Raw genomic sequence first — 11846 nt, forward strand, 5'->3', positions numbered from 1 at the left:
ACCGTTTCTTCTTCACCTTATTGCAAAGAAATTTCCTTTGGGATGAGGCGGATGGTACACCAAAATTTCACTTAGTGTTGGGAGACTATGACATCTCCTAAGTGGTAAGGGAAGGCGTGGGGTCAAGGAATTGAAAGTTTTTAACAAAGTACTTCGGGTAAATGGTTGTGGAGATTTTTGGTGGAGGAAGAATCTTTATGGAGGGGGGTGATTGTGGATAAATATGGTGTAAAGGAAGGAGGATGGAGAACAAATGGAATTACAATGTCTTCCGAGTGTAGTGGTGTGTGGAGGAATATAATGAAAGGGTGGGATGCCTTCTTTGATAACATTGTTTTTAAGGATGGGGATAGGAGTATAGTTAGATTCAGGGGGCAAAAGTGTTGTGGGGGAATGGTGCTTAAGGATGAATTTTCAGTGTTGTATAGAGTCTCTAGCCCGAGGGAATTGTCCGTTCAGCATGTTAGGGGACACAAGGAAATGGGAGTTTTGGGATCTGAGGTTTAGGAGGAAATTCCAGGATTAAGAGGTGCCCGAGTTTCAAAGATTCCAAATTTATTCCAAAGGCAAGGTGAGCCAATTGACAATTATGATCCCTTGAGTTGGGACTCCTGGTTAGGACAGAGGTAAGTTTTCCACATACCTCGGTCTGGATTCCTAAGGTGTCGAGGAAGGTGTGTTGCTTCACGTGGCTAGCTACTAAAGGGGTGATTTTGACAGTGGAAAATCTTAGGAAATGAGCCCTTTTTATCTTTTGACATACAATAAGCACTTGATCCTCTCCTAACAGAAGAGGCAAACCACAGCGAAAATTATTGTGGATTAAGCACCAAAATCTGTCAAAAAGCTACCTTTTTCAAAAGTCCTAGGTTTTAAACAAACCCTTCAAATATCCCAAGTCCAAACCCAGAAACCTTCCACTCTAACCCTCTTCAAGAAGCTCCAGTCAAGGTCTCTGTTGAGCCAGAAGAAAGCTCAAGGTCAACATCCAACTTTGTTCTTGTTTCTTTAATGTATTTCTGTGTACCAACTAATTAAATCAAATCACACAAAATGCAATACATAAGCCTACACATTGCAAACATAATTAAGAAATTAAACATTATCCTCTCTGAGATCGTCACACAAATTAATACTACACCATATGAATATTACTAAAATTGACTGTCAACACGGAATCAATTCCAATAAAAAATACCGAACGAAAATAGTACTAATATGAGTGAAATTGCATCGCGTAAATGAGTACCGTGTTATTTTAAGCCGGCGCAATTCGAACCGACTCTTCGCCGGAAAGTTCCAATAATTGCGCCGCCGCATAAATGAGCAACGATGAACTGTTTGTCCGCCATGTGTGCGCATTTGTCGAAGACTCTAGAAACTGAATAGCAATTTTCCATAGCACCGATTTCTCACTTCGTAAGCTTTGCTTATTTTTCATAAATTGCGGCGACAGGAGATTAACAGTTTTTCAGGTGTTTATACATTTTCTGATGAGGAAGGGTAAAAAAAAAAAACGTCAAGAACCTAATTAGCCGCCAATAACAATCGTGACCGTCATTATTATATTCACTAATCATTATCGATCATAATTAATCATTATTATACATCGCCGCCCATCATCATTCACCATTATTATTAGTTATCAATATCATTTCACTATTAATTATAAATTGCCATCGCCAATAAACACGTTAATCACTAGTATCAAACATTATACCATAATACAACTCATAACCATCCAAAATTGGCACATACAATCACTATCATTAGTCATCACACCACAAATTGTCATATAAAAATTTTAAATATTTTATTGATATAATATTAGATCAATTCAGTATTTTATTTGAATTTTATATTTATTATATTTTAAATAAAGACAATTTTTATACATTTAGATGTTTAGAAAACAAACAGTCTTTACTTTTTAATATTCAGATCTTAACGTAACATTTTAATATTCAGTTTCAGACCTCCAAATCGTAATATTCAGATTCAGACATCTAAATATTAAGGCATATCTTAATATTCAGATGTGCATTCAGATTCACACATCTTAATTTTAATGAAAACAAATAAGGCCTTACGCCCCCAAAAAAGAAAAGTATCTACCCTTAAATGTCTCATTGCTTTCACGCCTCATTTTTATTTTAAAATAGCACCAATATATTTTAAAATTCATGCGCTAAAGTCTTATTAACGTCAGCGCCCACCCTATATGATATCGATAGGCTATCAATATACCGACGTAGTATTACAGATGATTAAGTTCGATCCTATATGATACCGATATGATATCAATATAACGATGGAGTATCACCCAAAGCGCCATAACGACGTGCGTTAGAAAAAAAATATAGCTTCTACTAATTTAGAGTCTAATAAATAAAATTGTGAATTTAATAATTTCTATTAATTGTTTCATTTTTATTTCTTAAAGAAAGAACCCAATCCTATATGATACCTATAGGGTATCAATATACCGATAGAGTATCACAGAGAATTAAATTCATTCCTATATAATATCGATATGTATTAATATACTGATGGAGTATCACAGATGATTAATTAATAGCAGTGATGCTAACGTTATGCGCAAAATAAAAAATGAAAAAATGGGGTAAGAGGGTAAATAGTTTGGATTTGATCCAATTTGGATAAATGGTTCCACAATTGAATCTATTTTGTGTAGTTTTCAAAAAAAAAAATAGTTTTAGATTCCTACAAATTAAGTCCAATAGGCTAACCTAGACCGTTAGGGCCATTCAATTGGCCTCAAATCTTTAGTGTTTAGCTATCTTTGAGTCTGGTGGCCTTTATTAAAAAAAAAAAAGGAATAGTGAGAGAAATTTTCTTGTATTTTTTTTCCAGTTTTTGAAACAGCTGAAGCCTAGATTTTCATTCAATAACATAAAATATAAAAACAACAATAAAAAGTGATAAAGAAAATATCATGAGTTTGGGCATTTTTAGTGCAGAAAATTTAAAGGACCTTCTATAATGATTTGGCGTAATAGTACATGCAGCCTTACCATGATCCACATCATTTTTTAAGCATTTAGGAGTTGCTCAATAAAAAATAGGAGATTTGTTTCGTATGTGTTAGCCCATTATTTTTGATTGAACTGATTTTCGAGAATCTTTTTGCAAAAAATTTATAGGACCCTCTGTAATGACATTGAGCAACAGTATGTCTAGCCTCGCCATGATTCATGTCATTTTTTGTAGTATTTAGGGACCACTCAACAGAAATTCGGCAATTTTTTTAGTAGGCGTTTGGCCATGCGATTTCATCTCATGAAATGAAATTCCAAATTCACCAAAAATCATGATTTGGGAATTTCAAATCATGATATGGGATTTTTCAATTACAAAAATTGACCCACAAGTTTATATTTTGTAAAAATAACTCGTATTTATTTTATATATATCTACTAACCATTTGTTTCATATGTAAATAAAATTTATAATTCATATCATTACTTTTAAAACCGTTTATCTCATATAACGATTATTCTCTCCAATATAAAATTTATTTTTACTTCAAATCAATTCTTAGTTTATAATTTATATTTACCAAATTCATTATTTTTTATTAAATTTATTAGTACTTCATTCAAACCAATGTTTAATAATGAAAAAATTCCAACATTATATTGAGTGGAGAAGACTAATCATTGTGTTCTGTGACATTAATTGTAAAAACAATTTCCTTAGGTACTAATAACTTGAACACTACAACTTATATTCAATTTTATTTTTTTTATTGAGTTAATTAAGGTTTTAATCAATAGATGATGTATTTTTTAGAATAGCTTTGTAATAATGTATAACGCGATTTTATAAACTTTTGCTTGTTTGGTAAGATTGTATAAACAATTGAGACAATTTTGATAGTTTTACAACTTATGGAATTTTTATGTTTATAAGAAAACATACAACATAAAAAATCCAAATTGCATGCCTAACAAAACCTCAACTTCATCTCATAATTTCAAATCATGATTTCATATCGCATGACCAAACGGGTCCTTAGTTTTTCGTGTGCATGAACCCTTTAGTTTTTTAGTGAACTAGCTTTCAGGCATTTTGTTTTGTAAAAACTTTACAGGCCCCTCTGTAATGACCTAGGCAACAGTACGTCTAGGCTCACTATAATCCACACAATATTTTTAGCATTTAGGGGCCATTCAACATAAATTAAGCGAATTTATCATATTTTCGTTTGTGTTAGCCCGCGATTTTGTTTTTATGAAATATGTCACGACCCGAATTCGGGTGTGATGGCATTCATCTCAATCCACCGAGATGAGTCAGCCTAATACCCAACGAAAAGTAGATGCGGAAGAAAAAGAAAAGATCAAAATTTAACTTAAGCGAAAACAAATAAAAGAAGCTCAACATCCCCCCAAGATTGGTTGTCACGTGTACAAGCCACTAATATATTATCGAAGTACGAAAAGAAATACAGTTACAATGTCTTTGTCTCTAGAATAGGACTAAAACATAAGAAAAGAGCAAGAGGTGTCCGCTAGATAGATGTAACAGCTACCTCGACTCTCGGAATGATAGCCTCGGATGTAGTAGAAAATGCTAGAAGATCAAACAGATCTGGGCTCACAACCTACACAAGTGTGGAAGCAAGGGGTGATTACCAAACAACACGGTACTCAGCAAGTGGATAACTAAAACTAAGCAAAGCTTAATAGATACAAGTACTCTTGTCCTCCCAACCGAACCTCCTTAACTACAACCTGCATAAAATCAGTCCAACTCTACACTTGTACAATAATAACAGTAATACAGTCCACAAATACTCATCAATAGTCTCGTCAATGAATCATACCAAGTCAAGTTCAGCACACACAGAGCAATATGGGGATAAACACAAATTTACAAATATCAATAAAATGCGATGCAATGCAATGAAATGATGCATGTCTGTCCTATTGGTACACATCCGCTGAATCACAGTCCGGAACCCATGGGAGACATTTTTGTCCATGTAACCTGCCACAGAGCGTGTGGCTCGTCCCCTCAATATATATATTCTGCCACGGAGCGTGTGGCCCGACCCCTTTATTTCATAATACCTACCACGGAGCGTGTGGCCCGACCCCTTTGTTTCATAATACCTGCCACGGAGCGTGTGGCCCGACCCCTTTTGTTTCATATCATTTTCAATCTCAACACAATATGTCAGAACCAATGCAATCAATTCATGTTCATACAATTCACGATAATAATATGACAACAACCATAATTTTTCCTATCTCACATCAACATAGTCATTTCACATGTCCAAAATAAATCCACAATCATAACATATCAATTCCACTAATACATGTCATTAGATCACCATTTTCTATCCCTCATCTCCATTTTTTTAAGGTCAATCATATAGTCAATAATCCAGTCTAATTCTCATTATTCCCTAGTACACATAACACAAAAATACAAGCATCTATAAACTTAAACTGAGGTTTAGAAATTCACTTGCCTCAAATAATCAAGCAATTACTTTGGGACTTGAGCCTTCCCTTTTCGTTGGGCCTCCAAATAAGTATAATCTAATATAATAAATAACCACAATAAGATTTCGAAACTAACAGCATCCATATTATTATATGTCTAACCTAGACTCAAAACCTATCCAAATCTATAAACATGTTCCTAATCTTGATGTCACTTAACATGTTAACTCCCGTATTTCTTAAATTTCATACCTAGATTAAGCCTTAATTTCTGTCAATAACATAAATCTAATTAGGGGTGTTCATGGTTCGGTTTGGTTCAGTTATTGATTAAAATCATAACCAAACCAATTTAATCGGTTATTACATGTCTAAAATCATAACCAAACTAAGTAAAATAATAACCACGGGTTTGGTTATTGTCGGTTTGGTTCGGTTATTCGATTTATGACTAGCCGAGATAATTCAAATATTCTCTGTCTACATTCTTCAAATTCTTACGAAGCTCTTTTTTTCTCACAGCCCACAGAGGTTCAAAACAGAAAAGGAAACAACTTAAACATTCAAAACAAAAAAGAAAACAACTTAAAATCAATTTAAAATTTGAAAAACTTCTTATAAACCTTCTCAAAATTTGTCAATCTTGTACTTGGGGGTGAGGAGTTGAGGTTGCTTTTGAGTCTTCACTGTTAGTCTATGACTGTGAGTCTGTGACTTTATGAGAAACCAACATGAGAGGAACAGAAATGTAAAAGAAAAATAGATACTAGGGTTTTAAAGTTTTAACTTTTACCTTATGTTGCTGCCTGCTGCTTAAGTGTTTAGTGCTTATTAGGAATTTAGGATAAAGAATTGAGGATTTAGAATTGGGCTAATGAGCTTGGATTGTTGGACTTGGACTGCTGTTTAGTGTTTATTAGAATTTATAATTGGGCTTGAGAGTTGGGCTTGGATTGTTGGGCCTTAAAAATAAGTATATTAATATTAAATTAATAATTAAAAGGTATAAAATATATTTAATCATTTATGAAAAACTAATATTATACGTATAAATAATTATAAATTTTATGTATATAATTATCGGTTTGGTTCGGTTATTTATTCGGTTATTTTTTTCTATAACCATAACCAAACCAAATATTATCGGCTATTCAAATTTAAAACCAAACCAAACCAAACCAAACCAAATATCGGTTTTTTTATTCGGTTTGGTTAAATTTTCGGTTTGGTTTTGGTTTTAACCAAAACTGTGAACAGCCCTAAATCTAATGATATTCGTTTAATACAATAAACCTAATATTTGATTACTTATCTCAATATATTAAAATATAAAACATATTATGATAATTAACGGCATAAGTTAAAATGAAAGTGAACTTAATAACGTTGCAAGAGGGCAATTTGTAGGAACTAATCCATATCTTATCAATAATTGGGCATTAATATGATTGCTACTTAATAACTACATCACTTCTATCTAACTTTTCAACCAAGCCTATTGAGTTGATATATTATATTATCCAAATACCAATTCCACCAATTATCTCATGAAAACTTTTCTCAATCCACCCCACAATTCTTCATTCTCCTTCACTGAATATTATACATATATATTACTTATTCACGTGAAAATCACTACGTGGATACATAAAAAAAACCCAACTACAAAATCTTACCTAAAGAACGTGGTTGTTCTTTGCACTGTCTTCGCCGCAATAGGTAGGTTTCTTCCCTTCTTTCTTTTCTTTTCTACTTAATTAAGTATTAAAAATGACAAACTTTCACTAGCCTATTTTAATATATAGGCTAAGTCATAATGGTATTTAAATAAATTAACAGTTTAGCCCATCAATCAAATTAATTATTTAAAGTTACCCCTCAACTAAATAACCATAGTTATCGAATAGTCCAAATTTATAATTTAATTTTTTTTTTTATTATTATTATTATTATTTTTTGGAGAGAGTATTTTATGGAAGAGAGATGACTCATTCTCAAAATGACCAAACGGGTCATTACATTGCTTTCGGGAATTTTTTGCAAAGAGTTTAAACGGACCTCCGTAATGATCTGGGGTAACAGTACGTGTAGCCTCGCCATGGTTCATGCCATTTTTTCGCATTTATCGGTCACTCAACAGGAATAAGGAGATTTCTACTTTGTTTTTTTGTATGTGTTAGCACATGAATTTTTTGGTGAACTGACTTTCAAGCATTTTGTTGTAAAATCTTTACAAGACCCCCTGTAATGATCTAATGTAACATTACGTGTAGACTCGCCACAATTCACACCAATCTTTGGCATATAGGGTCCAATTAAAAGGAATTAGATGGTTTTTTTAGTTTTTCGTGTGTTAGTCCGTGAATTTTTTGATGAATTGACTTTCGAGCATTTATTTTTAAAAATAATTTACAGGACCCTCCGTAATGACCTGGGATAATGGTACATGTAGATTCACCATGATCCACGCTATACTTTTAGAATTAAAGGTCCACTCAACAGAATTTAGACGATTTTTTTATTTTTTCGTATGTGTTAACCAATATTTTTTTTGGTAACTGGATTTCAGGCATTTTTTTTGCAAAACTTTATAGGACTCGTCGTAATTACCATTGGTAACAAATAACAATACATGTACTCTCTCCATGATCCACGTCATTTTCTTAACATTTAGGGGTCACTTAACAAGAATTAAACATTTTTTTCTATTTTTCGTGTGTTAATGCCTATTAATATTTTGGTGATATGACTTTCGATCAATTTTGATGTAAAACCTTTACAGGGCCTGCATAATGAACTTGGGGAACAGTAGGTGTAGTCTCGGCATGATCCATGCCACTTTCTTAGCATTTAGGAGCCACTAAATAAGAATCAGACGATTTTTCAGTTTTTTGTGTGTTAGCCCATGATTTTTTTGGTGAACTGGATTTTGAATATTTTTTTGTAAAAACTTTAGTGGACCCTCCATAATGATATTGGGTAACAGTACTTGGGGAGCAATAGGTGTAGTCTCGGCATGATCCATGCCACTTTCTTAGTATTTAGGGGCCACTAAATAAAAATCGGTCGATTTCTCAGTTTTTTGTGTGTTAGCCCATTATTTTTTTGTGAACTGACTTTTGAATATTTTTTTGTAAAAATTTAGTGGACCCTCCATAATGTTATGGGGTAACAGTACGTGTAGCCTCGGCATGATCCACGCTACTTTCTTATCATTTAAGGGATACTCAATAGAAATTATGTGATTTTCTTAGTATTTCATGTGTTAGCCTATGATTTTTTTTTTGTGAACTGACTTTCAAACATTTTTTTTTGCAAAACACTTACAAAACCCTCTGTAACTACTTGTGGCAATACCACGTGTAGCCTCGGCATAATCATTCTATTTTCTTAACATTTAGAGATCACACAACAAGAATTAGACGATTTTCTAAGTTTTTTACATGTGTTAGCCATAAATTTTTTGATGATATGATTTTTGATCATTTTTTTTTGCAAAACTTCTATAAGACCCTCCATAACGATTCGGGGAACCATACGTGTAACTTCGGCATTATCCACACCACTTTCTTAACATTTATAGGTCACTCAAACGGCATTAGGTGATTTTCTCAATTTTTCGTGTTTGTTAGCCTTTGATTCTTTTGGTGATATGACTTTCGATTAATTTTATTGTAAAACCTTTATAGGACCATCCGTAATGACCATGGGGAACAGTATGTGTAGCTTCGGCATGATCCACGCCATTTTCTTAGCATTTAAGGGTCACCCAGTAGGAATCAGGCGATTTTCTTAGTTTTTATGTGTTTTAGCCTATGCATTTTTAGGTTAACTGGCTTTCAGGCATTTTTTCTTACAAAAACTTTACAGGACCCTCTGTAATGACCTAGGGTAATAGTACGTCTAGCCTCACCATGATTTAAGCCATTTTTTTTTAGCATTTAGGAGTTACTCATAAGAAATTAGACGATTTTCTCAGTTTTTTGTGCGTGGTTAGCCCATGAATTTTTTGGTAAACTAACTTTCGAGCATTTTTTTTTGTAAAATTTTTATAGGACCCTCCGTTATGACTTGGGGTAACAGTACCTATAGCTTTGCCATGATCCATACCATTTTAAAGCATTTTTTGGCCACTCTACAGGAGTTAGATGATTTTTTCTCACTTTTTCGTAGGTGTTAGCCCATGAATTTTTTGCTGATCTAACTTTTGGACATTTTTTTTACAAAATCTTTAAAGGCCCCTTTGTAATGTCATCGGGTAACGTGTGGATTCGCCATGATCCACACCTTTTTTTAAAAGTAGTTAGAAGTCACTCAATAGGAATCAGACAATTGTTTTTAGTTTTTCGTGTGTGTTAGCCATGAATTTTTTGGTGAACTGACTTTTCGACATTGTTTTTGCTTAAACTTTATAAGACCCTCTGTAATGACCTGGGGTAACAAAACGTGTAGGCTCTCCATGATGCACACCATTTTTTAGCATTTAGGGGCCACTAAACAGGAATACGGCCATTTTCTTAGTTTTTTATGTATGTTAGCTCATGAATTTTTAGGTGAACTGGCTTTTCGGCATTTGTTTTGCAAAATCTTTACAGGACTCTTTGTAATGACCTAGGATAAAAATATGTGTAGCCTCGCCGTGATCCACGCCATATTTTAGCATATACTGGTCACTCCACAGAAATTAAGTGATTTTTCCAGTTTTTCGTGTATGTTAGCCTATTAATTTTTGGTGAACTGACTTTCGATTATTTTTTTTTGTAAAAACTTTATAGAACCCTCCATAATGATCCAGGGCAACAGTACATGTAGCCTCTCCGTGATTCACGCCTTTTTTAGCACTTAGTGGTCACTCAATAAGAATTAGACGATTTTCTCAGTTTTTCATGTGTTCGTCCATGAATTTTTTGGTGAATTGTCTTTCGGATAATTTTTTTGCTGAAACTTTACAAGACCATCTGTATAACAGTACAACAATTTAGAATTTTCTTAGTTTTCATTGTTTTAGTCCATGAATTTTTGAGATTATAACTCATGGTACTCAACCTACTTCATTAACCACTAGATCACACCAATAGATCCTACGTTAACCGGAGAGAAATGTATGATCTCAAAAAAATTTGAAAGTTAGAAGGTGAAATAACAACAATGAAACTTGTGTTTCTTCAAACTGTAAATCCAAAATGGTCAACAGGAATAACGAACAAGAAACCCACAATGTTAGGTTTGGGTTTGGAGATGAAGAACAATAGTCATATTGGGCAGCCAATTACTCTCCACACTGCATGAAGAAAGTGTTTAAAATTCGATAGCCAAGTAATAGCAATTTCTGCAATGGCTACTTGTCAAATTTATTGTCACATTTAATTAACCAGAACTGCTGTTGAATTCTAGGAATTCCTGGTAACGCGCCCCAGTAATTGGTTGTTCGAGCAGCTGCTCTACTTGGGGAGACAATTGTTCTTGCAGCTGCTGATTGGGTATTGATGGCCTAAACTCCATGTTCTGAAAAAATCCGAAGATCCACGAATTTGAGATATCACAAAAAGTACAGCTCCATTTAAATGATCGTCTAATCAAAAGATTCGAAGTATGTCAAGGTTTCTTACCTCATAAGGTAACAGCATTCCAATTAAGCGGTAGGTTTTATCAGAAACATAGAGGAACAATGTATGTGATGGTAGTGAAATTATTCCACCCTAAACAATTATAATAAAGAGAAAAATGTCAGTTTAAATTTCAGATTGAAAAATTGCATAGGAACTCCTTATAAAGTATAGCATATAGAGAGAGAGGAGAGAGATTTGTGGATCGCCGACCTTCTCCTCAAAGAAAATAAAAAAGAACTAAGGTAAAGGGCAGAGGTGCACAATATTTTCAGTAGATAATTCAGACTTCAGAGAACAGCCATTAGACCTTGCGAATTTCAATGGTTAAAGGCCCTACCCTGCAGGGAGGATATCGACTGCCACAAATACTACTGGAACCAGGTTAAGTTGCCAATTCTGTAGTTTTTCTCAAGGAGTGAGAAATTGACAACACAGATGAATGTCTTAATGATCTGACTCACTAATTGCCAGTATATATGTTGATACTAAAACTGCTCTACTTCGTAAGGTGTTAAGCAAGGAAAAGTCAACCAATAATGTGACTTCATTTTTATTAACATCTCGAACTGTCTGCAGATTCTGTATACATAGTGTCAAATATCCATGTGTTTCCTTTCTTCTGATACTAGCTGATACTGTGAAATTTGAACAGTTTCTGCATCAACATGCTCTTAGTACCCCCTCCACCACCACCACCACCCTAAACCCATATTTAAGAAAGGAAAAGAAAACAGGATAGTGAGACACACACACACACACA

General features: G+C 33.7%; 1 long non-coding RNA gene across 1 annotated transcript; it reads right to left on the reverse strand.

The window, feature by feature from the left end:
* Nucleotides 1–10617: 10617 nt before the first annotated feature.
* LOC129879987 (uncharacterized) lies at nucleotides 10618–11280 on the reverse strand. The gene is made up of 2 exons (XR_008765318.1): nucleotides 11087–11280; nucleotides 10618–10982 (listed from the first exon to the last, which is right to left on the reverse strand). It is a non-coding gene; the product is annotated as an uncharacterized LOC129879987 (long non-coding RNA).
* Nucleotides 11281–11846: the final 566 nt, after the last annotated feature.

Source organism: Solanum dulcamara, chromosome 2, assembly GCF_947179165.1.
Source record: "Solanum dulcamara chromosome 2, daSolDulc1.2, whole genome shotgun sequence".
Classification (NCBI taxonomy): domain Eukaryota; kingdom Viridiplantae; phylum Streptophyta; class Magnoliopsida; order Solanales; family Solanaceae; genus Solanum; species Solanum dulcamara.